The sequence below is a fragment of the Cydia pomonella genome, chromosome 11 (assembly GCF_033807575.1).
Source record: "Cydia pomonella isolate Wapato2018A chromosome 11, ilCydPomo1, whole genome shotgun sequence".
In the NCBI taxonomy this organism is placed as follows: domain Eukaryota; kingdom Metazoa; phylum Arthropoda; class Insecta; order Lepidoptera; family Tortricidae; genus Cydia; species Cydia pomonella.
The window spans coordinates 21,204,522-21,220,302 of NC_084713.1; the positions used below are offsets into that span (position 1 = coordinate 21,204,522).

Below are 15,781 nucleotides of genomic sequence, written 5' to 3' on the forward strand. Positions count from 1 at the left end.
AAATTTATGAAACACTGTTAATATTATTATGTACGTAAATGCAACAATATTTTGTTTTAACATTTGTATTTAAATCCAGTATTGTCATTAAAAATTATTAAATAAAATAAATTATCATTGTGCAGCCAATCGACTTCTTTATAGTGGAAAATCTAGAAAAAAAATGGTATAATTTACAAAAAAATTATAAAGGAAATCTGCGGTCACTCATTAGAAAATATATAGCCTTATTAAGCAATACAAATTTTTCCTATTTTTTATTTTAAATAGTAAATTGGGATGAATTGTTTGTTTTTTAAGCAATGAAACAAAATAAACTAACTTTTTTATTGCTTTATAACACAAACAGTTATCTATTTTGGCTCAGTGATCCAAAAAAGAATCTTGGTCTCCGAAACGAGAGCGTGCCACATGTCCCGATCCTGTGCAACTTTCTGCTCGTTACTGACGCGTAGCTGAAACAGATCCGCCTCCACACTGTCTTCTCAGCGATACCTGGGCCGACCCACCGGACGGCTACCAGTCGGTCGTCCCATGAACGCCCTCTTGACAGCCCGATCCTCTCCCATTCTGACGCGTAGCTGAAGCAGATCCGCCGCCACACTGTCTTCTCAGCGATACCTGGGCCGACCCACCGGACGGCTACCAGTCGGTCGTCCCATGAACGCCCTCTTGACAGCCCGATCCTCTCCCATTCTGACGCGTAGCTGAAGTAGATCCGCCGCCACACTGTCTTCTCAGCGATACCTGGGCCGACCCACCGGACGGCTACCAGTCGGTCGTCCCATGAACGCCCTCTTGACAGCCCGATCCTCTCCCATTCTGACGCGTAGCTGAAGTAGATCCGCCGCCACACTGTCTTCTCAGCGATACCTGGGCCGACCCACCGGACGGCTACCAGTCGGTCGTCCCATGAACGCCCTCTTGACAGCCCGATCCTCTCCCATTCTGACGCGTAGCTGAAGTAGATCCGCCGCCACACTGTCTTCTCAGCGATACCTGGGCCGACCCACCGGATGGCTACCAGTCGGTCGTCCCATGAACGCCCTCTTGACAGCCCGATCCTCTCCCATTCTGAGTAGGTGACCGAACCAGCGGAGTCTGTGGGCTTTCGTTTCGCCGATGATATTGGGCTCGGCCACTAACTCCTCGATCTCGGCAATCTCTCTAATTAGGTCTAGGATCTTGCGAAAAAAATTCCTCTCCTCTACCAGCTACCTTTCTTATTACAGTGCTAATTTATTTGGTTTATGAAAGATTCTAATTAGATTGAAGCGGAGTGTTCATTATAATTCACATTGGGCTTTACAAGTACAGGGTTTGTCCGAGGCAACGACTAGATATCACAATTTCATACGTTTAAATATTTTCTTTTGGCACACCGCTTATGAAAAGCCCTGACACAACACATCATCAGACTTGCAATACATATATGTTATGAATTTTTTCGTGAATAAAATATTGTAAATCTGTTGCAGCAAAAACTTAGCATTTTCTAGCAAACCATTCCAGTCGTCACGCAACATTTCGGTTCCACGAGTAATGCGATATGCTCGTGCGGCCATTTTGATTTATGCAGCTCCGAATTAGCATATCTGCATTTGTCGCAGTCGCCATTTATATTTCCGACGTTTATGTTTTACCCTTTTTCTACTAAAGTTACAGGGAAATTAAATAAATTGTAACTTATTATAACTCAGGATCTGTTTCACCGTGTCCAAGTAAAGTCCTGAATAAGCTACTTGCCAATTATCTGCCGAATAAAGTCAACTGGTTGATAAAGTGCTAAGTTTTTTTTTAATACTACGTTGGTGGCAAACAATCATACGCCCCGCCTATTTATAAGCAGTCTCCGTAGCCTATGTACCGCTGCAACTGAGAGGAGTTACATGCGCATTGCCGACCCTAACACTCCGCACCCTCGTTGAGCTCTTGCAACCTTACACACCGGCAAGAACATAACTATGAGTAGGCTCTAATGTTATTTGGTTGTTGTTTTCTGTGAGGTGGAGGTACTTCCCCAGTTGGGCTCTGCTCTAGATCTGGAATGACATCCGCTGTGCTTTGCCCTACTACACACAGCGAGATGACATTCACAGTGTGTACCTCTGGACGTCGTTTAAGGACATACCCGGGTCCCAAATCGGGAATCTAAATGTCGTAGATCATAAGTCGCTCTTTAGGCCGTAGGAATGATACTACTGGGATAATATTCTATACATATAGAATATATATGTAGGTACCTACCTATTTACGTGTGTTAACTCGAAGCACGAATACTAAAGTGATATTTGTTATAAAAGTTTATTATTACGAAGCCCGATATCAGACTGATATCGAACCTGTTTATAAAGTAATAGGGGATTTTCAATGAACACATATAGAAATATATATCGACATCTTATTTATTATAGACGTCCAATCTGTCGAACCAAAGAGAATCGATTGTAATAGAGAGGTAAAAAATGTGCTCCTTAGTTTGAAATCCAAAACAGATGGCGCTGTACTGCCCCATATATTATGTTTTGCGGTCACTTAATTATCAAACGTCAACTTTTGACAGAGTTACCGCAAAATGTATGGAGCTGTACAGCGCCATCTCGTTTACCTGTCCAAATCGAAGTAAGAAATTGTCTTAGATTTTATATCTTAATCAATGTATCTTACTATGTGAAGTGTGCAATAAAGAGTATTGTATTGTATTGTATTATATTGTATTGTATCTTTGGTCGTACTTGCCGCTAGTTTAATTAACACATTTATGGATATAGTTATGATTATTCATGAAGGGTTCGCAATTGATTTTGTATTTCATAAAAAAACGCACTAATTAGTTATTTGTATCAGCATTTATTTCATCAAGTTGTCAGCGTCTTTAATTAGGTATCTACTTCTTGGAATCAGGGTAGAATCCGAAGACGTCATTGAAATTCTCAGGATCATATGTCGCTCTGTAGCCCTTAGGGATGGTGTACGCTTTTGGTGCCATCTTGTAGTACATAGGGGCAGGATAGGGTATGGCCATAGCAGGGGCAATGGCCATTCTTGTAGGGAATGCCCCGTATTCGGACCGCCACTCGGTGAGGGACAGCTCGGCCGACGCGTAGGCGAGGACGGCGAAAATTACGAGGAGTTTCATCTTGAAAATAAAAATATGAATGTTTGATTGATGATTGAAAGTAATAAAAGCGTAAGATAATGACACCTTAATCGTGATAGTGATAATTATAATGATAATGATAGTGATAATTTAAACGATGTTTTTTTGCAATTTAATGAAAAGGTCGTAACAGGAATTATTTTCTGTCATAATTCGATGGATGTTATAGGAGATTCGAGAACTGATTTTGTATTGAAAACCAGTACGAATAGCACAGTCTACGTTACGTAGGTAGAATAAAAATATCACAAAAGCCTTACAAATAAAATTATTCTAAATTTAGCAAGTAATGATATTTTTTATTTACTACAGGAATTAGAAATATATAAAAATGTGAATATTTTATTTTGACATGTCTATTAATTAATGAAAATACATACTAAAATATATCCAAACATAAAACTAATTAAATACTAAACCTACATGTATCCGAACTTAAATATAAATATAAAATAAATATGTATAATATATAATATATATTTATTTACAATAACAATATACATAATGGATATATACAGATGATAAAATAACTACCTAAAATGTAAATTGTAATATTATAATTGGATTTTTTGTCAAGTAAATATTTACCTTTACGTGTTGTCTTGAATAGTTCCAAGAAACGTATGATTTATTTAAAAAAACAGCTGCTATTTATATGGAATGATATACAGTAACTTCTTATTAACAAGGAGTTAAAAAGTAATTAAAACAGGTAATTAATGAGACAGTGACAAAGGCCATTGACAATTAAACACATTTTTTATACGAATTAGATACCTAGAATTCAGTTCTTAAAACGGTTTTTTTAAAGTGCGACGTAGTGTGTTATGGCTCTACACGATATGCCATCATACTGGCCCACTAAGATGGTCCAGCGTGTAGAGAGAGTAGTGGTGTCTGATGGCTTATGGCGCGGCGGGATGGCGTTGGATGGCTACAGTGTTGGTTTTTCGTCCGCACATCATAAGTAAGCCAGCGATGGTGCGTACGCACCTACACGTGGCCCATTCCATAGCGCGTGCTCTTAACCATCGCATGGCCATCTCGCGGTTCAGCGCTGGGTCATCGTGTAGAGGAGCCATAAACATCGCATGGCCATCTCGCTGGTCCAGCGCTGGGCCATAATGTAGAGGAACCATTACCTGAGCAAACAAGACTAAATTTAATATATAACTGGGATTCTAACATAGAAACTTTCAAATGTGGTCGAGTTCTACTAAGCAAATATGTTTTGAAATGAAACCCCATCGAAGTCGTAACGGTGTGCCCACATTGGCTGTTTTAAAATGTTATATAACATCGTGTGACAGGGACAACATAATAAATTACTATCAATACTATCATGATGTCCCTGTTACACGATGTTGTATAACATAGTTTACAGTACATACTCATATGGTGCTACATACATGTACATGTACAGAATGAGCACTTTCTGTGCATACCTATTTCGAAACTTTAAACAGCCATATGTACTGTAAAACGTTGTACGATACACGTGCGAATAGGTAATTCGCAACTCTTGTCGGTTTAAAAGACTCCCTTCGGTCGTGTTTTAATTTATCACCACTCGTTGCGAATTTTCTATTTTCTGCACTTGTATCGTAAATAATTATTTTCTACTCGTCAACTGTAATGGTTGAATTTAAATTACGTTTACCAAACTATAATTGCGTACTTTTCATATATGGGCTCCCACTCAACTTGTAAGATTCATATCGATACGCTGTATATGTAAGGTGACTACTTACATATATTATGAAAAAAATTGACCAATCACGTGCCGCCGCGCTCCTATAGAAAAGATTAACGGGTGCGTGGCGAGGGGTGTAGGGCGCGGGGCGCGCGGCGGGAGTTGCGCGATAATGTCTACACTTTTGTCAATTGAGATACTTACCATTTTTTAGTAATTATTTTGGTATTTTAGTAAAAAAATGTTATTTTATATGACTCCTAGAAAAAGTTGTCTATAATAGTGATGTAATCAAGCTTTTAAATTTCAACTCGGCAAGCTTCGTTGCCTAAGTAAGGTACGAGATTGAAAAGTCTGACACGATACTCGACTGAAAAACTCTTATACCACGATTGTATAAAACACTATTTCAACGAATTCACTCACGTTAGAATATTTCTGGTCAGGGTCGAGGCTTCTGACACTTCTAGGCCAATTCGTGTCAGTGTCAAAAGTGACGTTTTAGGTTGAAGAAATGTCACTCTTGACACTGACAGATCAGTATCATATCGGAAACAGAATAACTAAAACTCCAATTGAAATTGAAATTATTTTGCCAGACATAAGGTATTACAAGTTTTATACGTTTTGACTGCAAAGGAATATCTTAAGCTGATTACATACACAACAATTCATAAGTATATTACGTATAACATAGAAACATTTTCAATATTACATCAGTTAACTATTCGAACAATATTTTCACAGTATACCTATTTACTCATTCAATTACAAATAACAATTACCTTCTTAACAAATGAATAGTCACAATACATAATAAAAATGTCATATATATATAATGTTGTAGGCAGTGTTAGCCTAACGTTAATTGCTATTGAACCATTACAAATTGAACCGTAAACGGTAGCGGACGGTTAGAGTTTACGGTTCAATTTGTAATGGTTAATGGTCAATGCTTTAACGTTTTACCAACTCTGGTTGTAGGCCTGTTTTTTTTCTGTGACGGGTGAGCGGTCGTCACGTGATGCTATGGAAAATTAAAGTGTCCGACGCCCTGGCCCGGGCCCTTGAATGGCAAACGGCTAGTTTTATCTGAATTTTGAATGACAACAAGATGGTTGCATCAGATTAATGTTGCAGTAGGTCGAGACGACGACGACGGGTATGAATCAGAGATCGTCCAAAGTATGACATAGAATATTAATTACTTAATAATGATAGGACACGAACAATATCTATTCATATAGCTCTATAATTGACTAGTGAGAATACCAGTTGATATTTAGCCTATTTTCATAAGTAAAGTGCCCCCGCCAAGACAAGCCAAGCGAAAACGCAAGGGTACTACCTGCCTTTTCTCGTAACGTAATGGCGTAACGTGAAAAATATATTCACTGTTTATTACTTTTCTATTATACTTGTAGAGTCAGAAAAAGCTAAGTTGGCACCAATTTTGATATCCCAGTATGTGCAAGTGTTAAGTAAACCTCAAAATTTCATAGATGTTTCGTCTTCTTCCTCGCGTTGCGTCTTGTCGCGTTACTCGCGTTGTGTTGGTTGTATAATAGTATTTTGCCACGGCTCATGGGAGCCTGGGGTCCGCTTGGCAACTAATCTCGAGAATTGGCATAGACACTAGTTTTTACGAAAGCGACTGCAATTCGTCCTTCCAACCCAAAGGGAAAAGTAGGCTTAGTTAGGATTAGTCCGGTTTCCTCACGATGTTTTCCCTCACCGAAAAGCGAAAATTTCATAGATGTTTGACGTTTAAAATAAGACATGCACTGTCTGGGCTATCAAAATCGCTGCCAACTTATCTTGGTCTGCCTCTAGTAACGAAACGACCAAGCCACATATTTTGACTAAGGTGTAGAGTTTGTGAAGTTAGGGCTTGTAGAGTTAGAAGCTTGGCTCTACATGAGATCTGATAACTTTTGACAGTGCGAGCCTTATGGTTTCGTCTTGGCAACATTTTACATAAAAATATTTTTGGTGGGATGATATTTTTTCGGGTACATTTGCTTAATTTATTTGGTGATTTCTCTGGCTTTAGCGATTTAGATGAAATGTACAATATAGGGACGTATAAAAACGAGAATTCGATAAAACAAGGGTACATTTTTAACATAATTAATTTGGTGGGTATTCAATTGTAAAGTAATTCGATTTAATTTTCAAACCAGAGGCTAACGAGGGCGAAACATCGATCCATCTTGATTTTATATTTGGATCCACTTTTGAGTGTTTCAAATAAGAAATTCAATTTTTTTTTTTTATACTACGTTGGTGGCAAACAAGCATACGGCCCGCCTGATGGTAAGCAGTCTCCGTAGCCTATGTACGCCTGCAACTCAGAGGAGTTACATGCGCATTGCCGACCCTAAACCCCCCCCCCCCCTCGTTGAGCTCTGGCAACCTTACTTACCGGCAGGAACACAACACTATGAGTAGGGTCTAGTGTTATTTGGCTGCGATTTTCTGTAAGGTGGAGGTACTTCCCCAGTTGGGCTCTGCTCTAGATCTGGAATGACATCCACTGGCTGTGCCCTACCACACAAAGCGAGATGAAATTCACAATGCCCATACCTCTCTTTTGGACGTAGTTTAAGGACGTACCCGGGTCCAAATAACATGTATCAATTGGTGTGTGTGAAATCCCCAATCCGTATTGTGCTAAATTAAGAAGCACTCAACTAAAAATAGTTTTATCGAAATAATATGTTATGATCCGGTTCCCTAATAGTAATTTAATTGCCTAGCGGATTAATTACCTACGTTAATGTTTATCCAGCTACTTAAAGAGTTGAAGTATATAAACAGCAGTATTATGGTAGACAGGTATAATCTTTTCAAATCTCGGAAAGACAGCTTGTGAAGGTAAAGATTTTTGTATTGCTTTAATTATATTTGTTTGCTAAATATGGTTTTAATTTAATAATTACAAAATACAGCATCTGAACGGCCTAGCCTAGTCGGTAGAGATTCGGCCTACGAAGAAGGAGGTCCTAGGTTCAAATCCTGGTACCTAAAGGCTTTTATTTATGTGTTCATCACTAATATTTGTTTCCGAGTTATGGGTGTTTATTTATATATCGTCGTTTAGACGTTTAGTACCCAAAACACAAGCCTTATTGAGCTTACTATGGGGCTATTTTTAAAATGTATTATTATATTTAATTTCATAATTCATTTTAGTAAATTGTACTTTTATAGATTTTTACAACTAATTATAATGAAATCAAGACTCAGTTTAAACGTGTAAAATAGAGGGCTTAAGTCAATTAAAATTATTAATCAGCCCAAGGATTTAATAACTTTAGTATAAGGATTGAATAAACTACTTATACGTCAAATTACTAAATTCTTTTTTAGTTTAATTTAACAAAACTATTGCAATTACTGTAACTGCTTGACAGTTTGTTGGCGAAATACAGTACTCTTAATAAATAAAATAAAAAACTAGAAAACTGTATCCTTTGACAATCACATTAAGATCTAAATTGGGTAAATTATTAGAATTTGCAATGTTTAAATTTCACAGTTTGTATTTTTAACTAATTATTTTCGGTTTTTAAGTTTTAGTAGTACCTAAGTACTACTAAAATTTACCCTAAGGTTCATCTTCGGTTGACGCTCGACGCGGCGTACAGTGTTACATTATTGTATGGGAAGTCAACATTTCTAAATATCGTTACGCCGTAACCAACTTTCGGCATAAACCAGATCAACACCCATGTCTAAAACAGTGGCCTTTAACCTCTGAAAACAATATATTCAGGAACTGTATGAAAGTAAGCCTGAGCAAATAACGATAACAAAGAATTGTTGTTTTTATAAATTCGCGAACTTATTTTCTTCCAAGAACTAGCAGTTAAAAACTGTTCTAAAACAATGATAACGTTCCAGATGAAATACTTCGTACTTCTCGCCATCATCGCCTGCGCGTGCGCCGAGCCGGCCCCGGCCACCACGGAGATGGAGTGGAAGGCCGAATACGGCACTTTCGGCCTTCACTACTTCCCCTACTTACCCTACTACCCCATACCGTTTGCTCCTTCCCCCGCTGCTACCCCTGCGGAACCTACTGCAACCAAGCCTATACCCCTTGCTCCTACCCTTGACACCAAGGCATACATTCCCCTTGCCCCTGCTGAAAGCACGTACATGACTTACCCCCTTTACCGTGTTTCTTCGTACCAGCCAGAGCATTTCTATAACACCCGTGGATACTACCCGGAGACTAAATGAATATGACGAAACTATGGAATTGTAAAAAATGAATGAATTAAATTGAAACGTACTTATAAGTTTTATTTTTATTTACCAAGTAAACTCCTCATTCATAATGATAGCCTACGTTGACGATAGGACCCTTGTATGATCGCTTTTGAGTAGGAAAACTGTATTTGGAGAGAAATTCAACAAGCTAATGCCGAAAGCTAATCAATCGAAAGCCAACTCACCCCGTTTCTGCACACTCTTCATTGGCGAGCTGATGCTGTAGTGCCTCCGGCAAGGGTTTTGAGCACACAAATCGACAGTTTAAGCGAATTTCTGTTTTATCACGGCACACGAGCTTGCGCATACGGCCACGAGCAGCCGTCGAATCAATCTACCTTCAACTTATGGAGGAGAAATCTCTTATGATAGAACTGTTGCAAAAGTGTCCAGCTGTCGGCTATAAATAATAGTTCCAAATCTCTCCAGAGTAGCGCTAGAGTAGCTAAGAACCTAGGCGTTATTGACGGAGTGAAATGCGCTGTCTATGATATGATTTTTCTGTTCAAGTACTCTAGGTAATGTAGCGCCACCTATTTAAGGTTTTTTGATGACACTTTTTGGTATATGGAGATTTCTTTCCTTATCTCCACCTTCCATACTTCAACTGTCTTTTATAAACGTCAAAAATATTCGAATAAACTACCCTACCTACTGTCGCTAATCAGTGCGTTCCATTTTACGATATAGGTATAGAAATAACATGTATCAAAAAATAACAACTGGATATCCTTCGATATACCTCCCTATATGAGTGGCAGTGTCCGCCGTTAGGCTGCGACGGCTGTAACGGGTCGCTCCCCACCAATGTGGGGAGGTCATTCTACGTCAATGTGTGGACATGAGTGCTGCTGGTGATAGCCAGCTTTTCGCTACCGATCGTTACCCAAGGCCACAACCCCTAGCCTGGCTGGTGAAACCAGTTTGAGCGGGCTGAGGAGTGAGGCTGTGTCCGAGTGTGAAAAATAACAAATAAAACTAAAATAGATATGGTGTCCGGAACCATCAACTCTCGTTTGGTGTCCTGGAAGATTTAACAACTGGAAACGCCTTGTCTGTAATTTTCTGTATAAAACAGTCTGTCGATTTTTGCGGGGGAGGGACACTTCAAATGTATGGCTACTAACGTACAAATAGCCATACGTTATAACAATTAAAATTTGCTATTCTAATACTGTCAAAATGTTTTTTGCGGCCCTTAATAGCCTGCTAGTGTTCAATAAGGCCCAAAACAGTTCTTTTATAAAACTTCTATTTTCCAAGAGTGCCGTAATATTTTTATAACTATTTGGATGAAGAAACTTAATTAAATGACAAACTTATATTGCGTGAGTTTTGAATAATATCCTGATTCTTTTTATTTATTAAGGTGGGCCTTATATGCCTTACTTACCTATAGAAATTAAATTTATAAGAGCTAATATAGTTTATACCGTAATACTAGTGAAATAAGGGTATCCAAAATTCTCATATTGCTTTTGTTAATATTGTGTTTGATTCTTTGGCATTCTCTCAAACGTTAGCTGGAAGAGATCCCTTATAGGAATAAGTTCGCATTTGTACATAACATTTGTTTTTTGTTTTAACAGCCTTTGTTTAAACATTCTACAGTTGACGTCAAAAATGTTAACATTTTCGTCTTATTATAAAGGAGTAAGGTACAAAAGTGTAAATGTATCTTTGACGTCGACTGTCGGCCCGATTCTAAGAATGAGATACGATAACGATAAGCTCTGGTTTAGATAAGGTCCATTTAGATATCGTTTGTATGTCGTATAATTGACAGAAGCAGCTCGATTCGGGCAACCAATGTCACTTTGACGTTAGAAATATCGTAGATAGATCTGATTGGGATCACAGCGCAATCGAAATAAACGTCAATTTTGACATGTCGTTTAGTTATCAAACTTTTAAAGATCTTTCCAAGATCTTAAACGTGTCTTAAATATTCTTCGAATCGGGCCGTGTAGGTATAACTTATAGTTATAAAGATTTTAAACTCCAATAATAAATCATCTTTATTATATATCGAGTTCTTATTTGACGTTCAACGCGGCGTGGCCATCCTAGGCCACCATGGCCTCTCGTGCGTCCGAAGCGCTGGAAGAATCCCCCGCCAAGCCAGTATCAATGATGTCATCCGTCGGGCCCTTGTTAGTGCCAGAAGCCCGCAGGACTTGAGCCCAGCGCTCTAGCCAGGGACGATGGCGTCGGCTTTTTAAAGATTTATCGGCGCGCCTAATAGAGTATTCGGGCGACCAGAGGGCTGGCCACTATTTCGCGCAGCGTATAAGTATCGCCATACAGCGGGGAAATACGGCCACCTTCTAGGCCTTCCTTACCCGTTAACGGCGATTTGGGCCATTTTTTTATTTTTAGTTTAAGTTCTTAGTAACGTTTATTATGTTTGTTTATTTCTTTATTTTTAAATAAAACTGTTTTGTACAAACGTCCAGTAACAATTTTGACTTTGACTTCCTTATTGCATGATACCTATACAGTCAGCTGCAGTGAACTGCATACAAACTTCTACGCAGACTCAGAAGGATCAGCAGCCAACTTTCTTATTAAGCCTCAATTATTATGCAATGGAGCATTTGTGTACACTTTAGACTATACTACAGCTTTAAACTATTCACAATCTGATATAGTTTTAGTAGGCAGGTGTTAACATCTGCCGTATAACATCTGCCAAACAATATGTGAACAACTACGGAACAAAGCAAATTATTTAATTCAATATATTTTTTGTGTTTTTAAGTAATCAGACTACTATATATACATACATATACATTATAATTTGAACTAGATGCCATATACTAAAGAACTCGCACAGGAAGGGTTACGTACCATTATCTATAAAAACGGTCACCCATCCAAGTACTGACCCGGCCCGACGTTGCTTAACTTCGGTGATTGGATGAGAACCTCGAGATTGGAAAGAAATATTTATTTTATTTTGTTTTTAGTATTTGTTGTTATAGCGGCAACAGAAATATATCCTGTCGAAATTTCAACTGGCTAACTATCACGGTTCATGAGATATAGCCTGGTGACAGACGGACGTACGGACGGACGGACGGACGGACGGACGGACAGCGGAATCTCAGTAATAGGGTCCCGTTTGACCCTTTGGGTACGGAATCCTAAAAAAGTGGCCAAGCCTAACGGCTAACATCCTTAGCCACTACACCCTGTCACCGGCCTCGGCCTCCGGTGGACTTGGCCACTTTTTCTTTAGTATATGACATCTATAACAGTTGATGATATGTGAACACTCATGAATAATGAAAATAGTAGTAGTAATAGTAATAGTAGTAGTAGTAGTAGTAGTAGTAGTAGTAGTAGTAGTAGTAGTATTTTAGTCATATTCCTATAATTAAGATTTTGATAATTTAAGTAAATCTAACAATATTTGGATAAAATCTGTACCCCTAGTGTAAATTTATTCGATGGCGTAACCTGACGTACGCGTTTGCCTTAGATCTCATGTATGGGATTTTGAGTTTCCAAAACGTTCCTCTTGGCGCGCTGTTTCTAAATCCCATACTAAATGAGACTTAACGCAAACGCGTACGTCACGTTACGAAATCGAATAAATATACACTAGGGGCTCTGAACACAGTGCTACTATACGGATGCCAGACGTACAGGGCAACTAAATGAAGACAACGAGTGTTTATTAACAAGTGTCTACGGCAATTTCTTATGGCGATAGGTAACACACTGAAGTCTGCTAAAAACCCAAATCAGTCACTAGATCACGACTCATGGATCCGCCATACTTCAAAAGTATTCCTATCGAATTCTAGCGCAAGCCTGTTAGAATGGATGCAAAAAGGCAAGAAAAACAACTTGTATACCTAAGCCCACAGCAAAGACAGAATGTTCTTATGGCTCTATGTGAACTGTAAGTCAAATTATGACATAATGTTATCAATACAGCGGTGGCATCATGGTTCCATTTTTATCACTTGTCACTATTCCTGTCACTTTCGCGCTTACATATTTGTTAGAACGTGACAGACATGGTGACAAATGACAAAGAGTCGACCATCTTCGCCCTACTGGTGTCAATCAAAGAAGTCATAAAATTGCAATCTTTATTCGCTCAAACTGTCGTCGGTTAATCCAGGTATTCAGATGACGTAGCTACCGTAGCTACCGTAGTAAGGCTCGCTCGGGTAAGAAAGGTAGGACAGCGGTGCCGCAACGCGGTAGCGGTAGTCAGCCGGGTAGCCTGCGGGGTAGCCAGTGGGGTAGCCGCCGTAGTAGTGACCTAGAGGTGCGCGATAGAGAATGGCGCGTTTCTCCGCATCGTGACCTTCAATAGTTCCAGTCGTCTCTGAGATCGGGTTGATGTTTGTAACCACAGGTGGGGCTGCAGCGCAGGCAGCAACGAGGGCGAAGAGGGCGACCACGAAGAACTTGTTCATCTGAATGACAAAAAACATGTTTCTTGATGGGTATTTTTTTGAGTCGTGGTTATATGTTATGTGTATTGGATCTAGTTGTTAGTAATCATTGATAATAACGGATTGAACAACGTATCAGAAGTATCTGCCATCATATCACATTCTATTTAAACTCACTGTAACCGTCTAATGGTACCATATACAGGAACTTTTTATTAGTATTGTTATTATTTTCATTTTTATTATTTTATTTTGACGATCATGATAGAAATTCTTATATTTTTGACATCAATGCAAATTTATTATGTAATTGTCTTTCATGAAATAAATCATCTAATCTAATCTAATGTAATCTTATTAGGGTTCTGTGCCCAAAGGGTAAAACAGGACTAAGGGTACTAAGACTCCGCTGTCCGTCCGTCTGTCTGTTTGTCCGTATGTCACTAGGCTGTATCTCACGAACCGTGATAGACAGTTGAAATTGTCACAGATGATATATTTCTGTTGCCGCTATAACAACAAATAATTACAAGTACGGAACCCTCGGTCCGGTTATATATTTTTGTTAAGTTATCGAAGAATGTATCTTTTTATCAAACATGCATAGTTTTTTTTACCACCCAATAAATTGTATTACATTTGTCTTAAGAGGAAAGGAGTGTACAGGTTTTTAAAGGGTCGGCAACGCGCATGTAATGCCTCTGGTGTTGCAGGCGTCCATAGGCTACGGTGACTGCTTACCATCAGGCGGGCCGTATACTTGTTTGCCACCGTCGTGGTATATAAAAAAAAGGGTACGGCCGTATCACCATACAAACGTAGTCCCCATTTTCCTCTCTGGATATTGACATTATGGGATTTTTTTTACATAATTTGACGTACATTAGCAATAGTTATGCCCCAACGTTTGACTTTTTTAGATTTTTTGGTTATAGTAAAAATTAGGACCGAAAAACAGTTCTCATTTTAAATGCTCCTAACTCTTATAATAAATGAAAATTCGAAAAAATCAAACGTAAGGGCATAGCCGTGGCCAATATACAACAAATTGTGTTAAAATATTTTCAATAATGCTAATATTCAGAGAGGAAAATGAGGACTAAGTTCGTACGAAAAGCCGATTTCGCGCAGGTCCTCCACTTTCATCTTAATTTACATAAATGTGAGTTTGCAGTACTTATTAAAATATAAAATTTTGTAAAAAAAATAAAAAAATCCTGTACCTCCTTAATCTTTCTGGTTTAACTATTGATTGACTGGTAGAGATGTCTTTATGGCATTAAGTCCGCCATTTGTACTGTCTATCACGTACTGTATAGTGCAATCAAAATTAAATAAATAAGAAATTATTACCATAATTCTTTTGGTTATAGGTAATAATTTATTAATGCTGCCAGCATCCTACGGCACTTTGCCGAGAGATGATGCATGATGTTTTTAATTTTAGTTTAATTTTAGGGGGCTTTTATTATTATGCTCTTTCTTACATTTAATTTTATTATTATTATTATTTTTAATAAATAAATATTATAGGACATTATTACACAAATTGACTAAGTCTCACAGTAAGCTCAATAAGGCTTGTGTCTAAGTGCGACAACGATATTTATAATATTTAAATATTTATAAATACTTAAATACATAGAAAACACCCATGACTCAGGAACAAATATCCATGCTCATCACACGAATAAATGCCCTTACCAGGATTTGAACCCGGGACCATCGGCTTCGTAGGCAGGGTCACTACCCACTAGGCCGAACTGGTCGTCAAATTTAAGTTATTATTATTTTAGTTAAGTTTATTTTTAAAGGGTAGATATAATCGTTTTTATTAAATTCATAATATATAATGTTGACGTTGTTTTTTATACCACACCCTTATCTTTTTTATTGCTTAATTTATTAATTACTTACCTTGTTGGTTTCAAAGGAGACTAAACTCGAATGATACCTTTAGAAACACTGTCAAAGTTTTTATACGTTTTCGATAATTCATTTTTTGATGCGATCCTTAATGTTTAGTTAAGTATTATTGATTGAAGCCTAATGAACTTATAAATTAATAAATCATTATAATCAAAGTATCATTAGTTAGAAATCAAAGGTTGTGGTAAAAAAGTTTACTTTTTTCTAAACTATATAAATATTTTATACAACACTTAATCAGTTTTTACTAGTTTCAATATAAAATTTTACTATTTAGAAGACAAAAATAAAATAAACTGAGGCCTA

At 37.9% G+C, this 15,781-nt stretch overlaps 1 protein-coding gene and 3 long non-coding RNA genes across 5 annotated transcripts in view; 2 read left to right on the plus strand and 2 right to left on the minus strand.

Annotated features, from left to right (window-relative positions):
* The window catches only part of LOC133522492 (uncharacterized), a 440,383-nt gene that overhangs the window by 286,410 nt on the left and 138,192 nt on the right, over positions 1-15,781 (plus strand). The gene's annotated exons all lie outside the window — the stretch shown is intronic.
* On the minus strand, positions 2,831-4,945 carry LOC133522557 (uncharacterized). The gene is made up of 2 exons (XR_009800081.1): positions 3,749-4,945; positions 2,831-3,139 (listed from the first exon to the last, which is right to left on the minus strand). It is a non-coding gene; the product is annotated as an uncharacterized LOC133522557 (long non-coding RNA).
* LOC133522558 (uncharacterized) lies at positions 6,997-9,153 on the plus strand. Its single transcript, XR_009800082.1, has 2 exons — positions 6,997-7,730; positions 8,760-9,153. It is a non-coding gene; the product is annotated as an uncharacterized LOC133522558 (long non-coding RNA).
* On the minus strand, positions 13,221-15,690 carry LOC133522537 (uncharacterized). The gene is made up of 2 exons (XR_009800067.1): positions 15,464-15,690; positions 13,221-13,567 (listed from the first exon to the last, which is right to left on the minus strand). It is a non-coding gene; the product is annotated as an uncharacterized LOC133522537 (long non-coding RNA).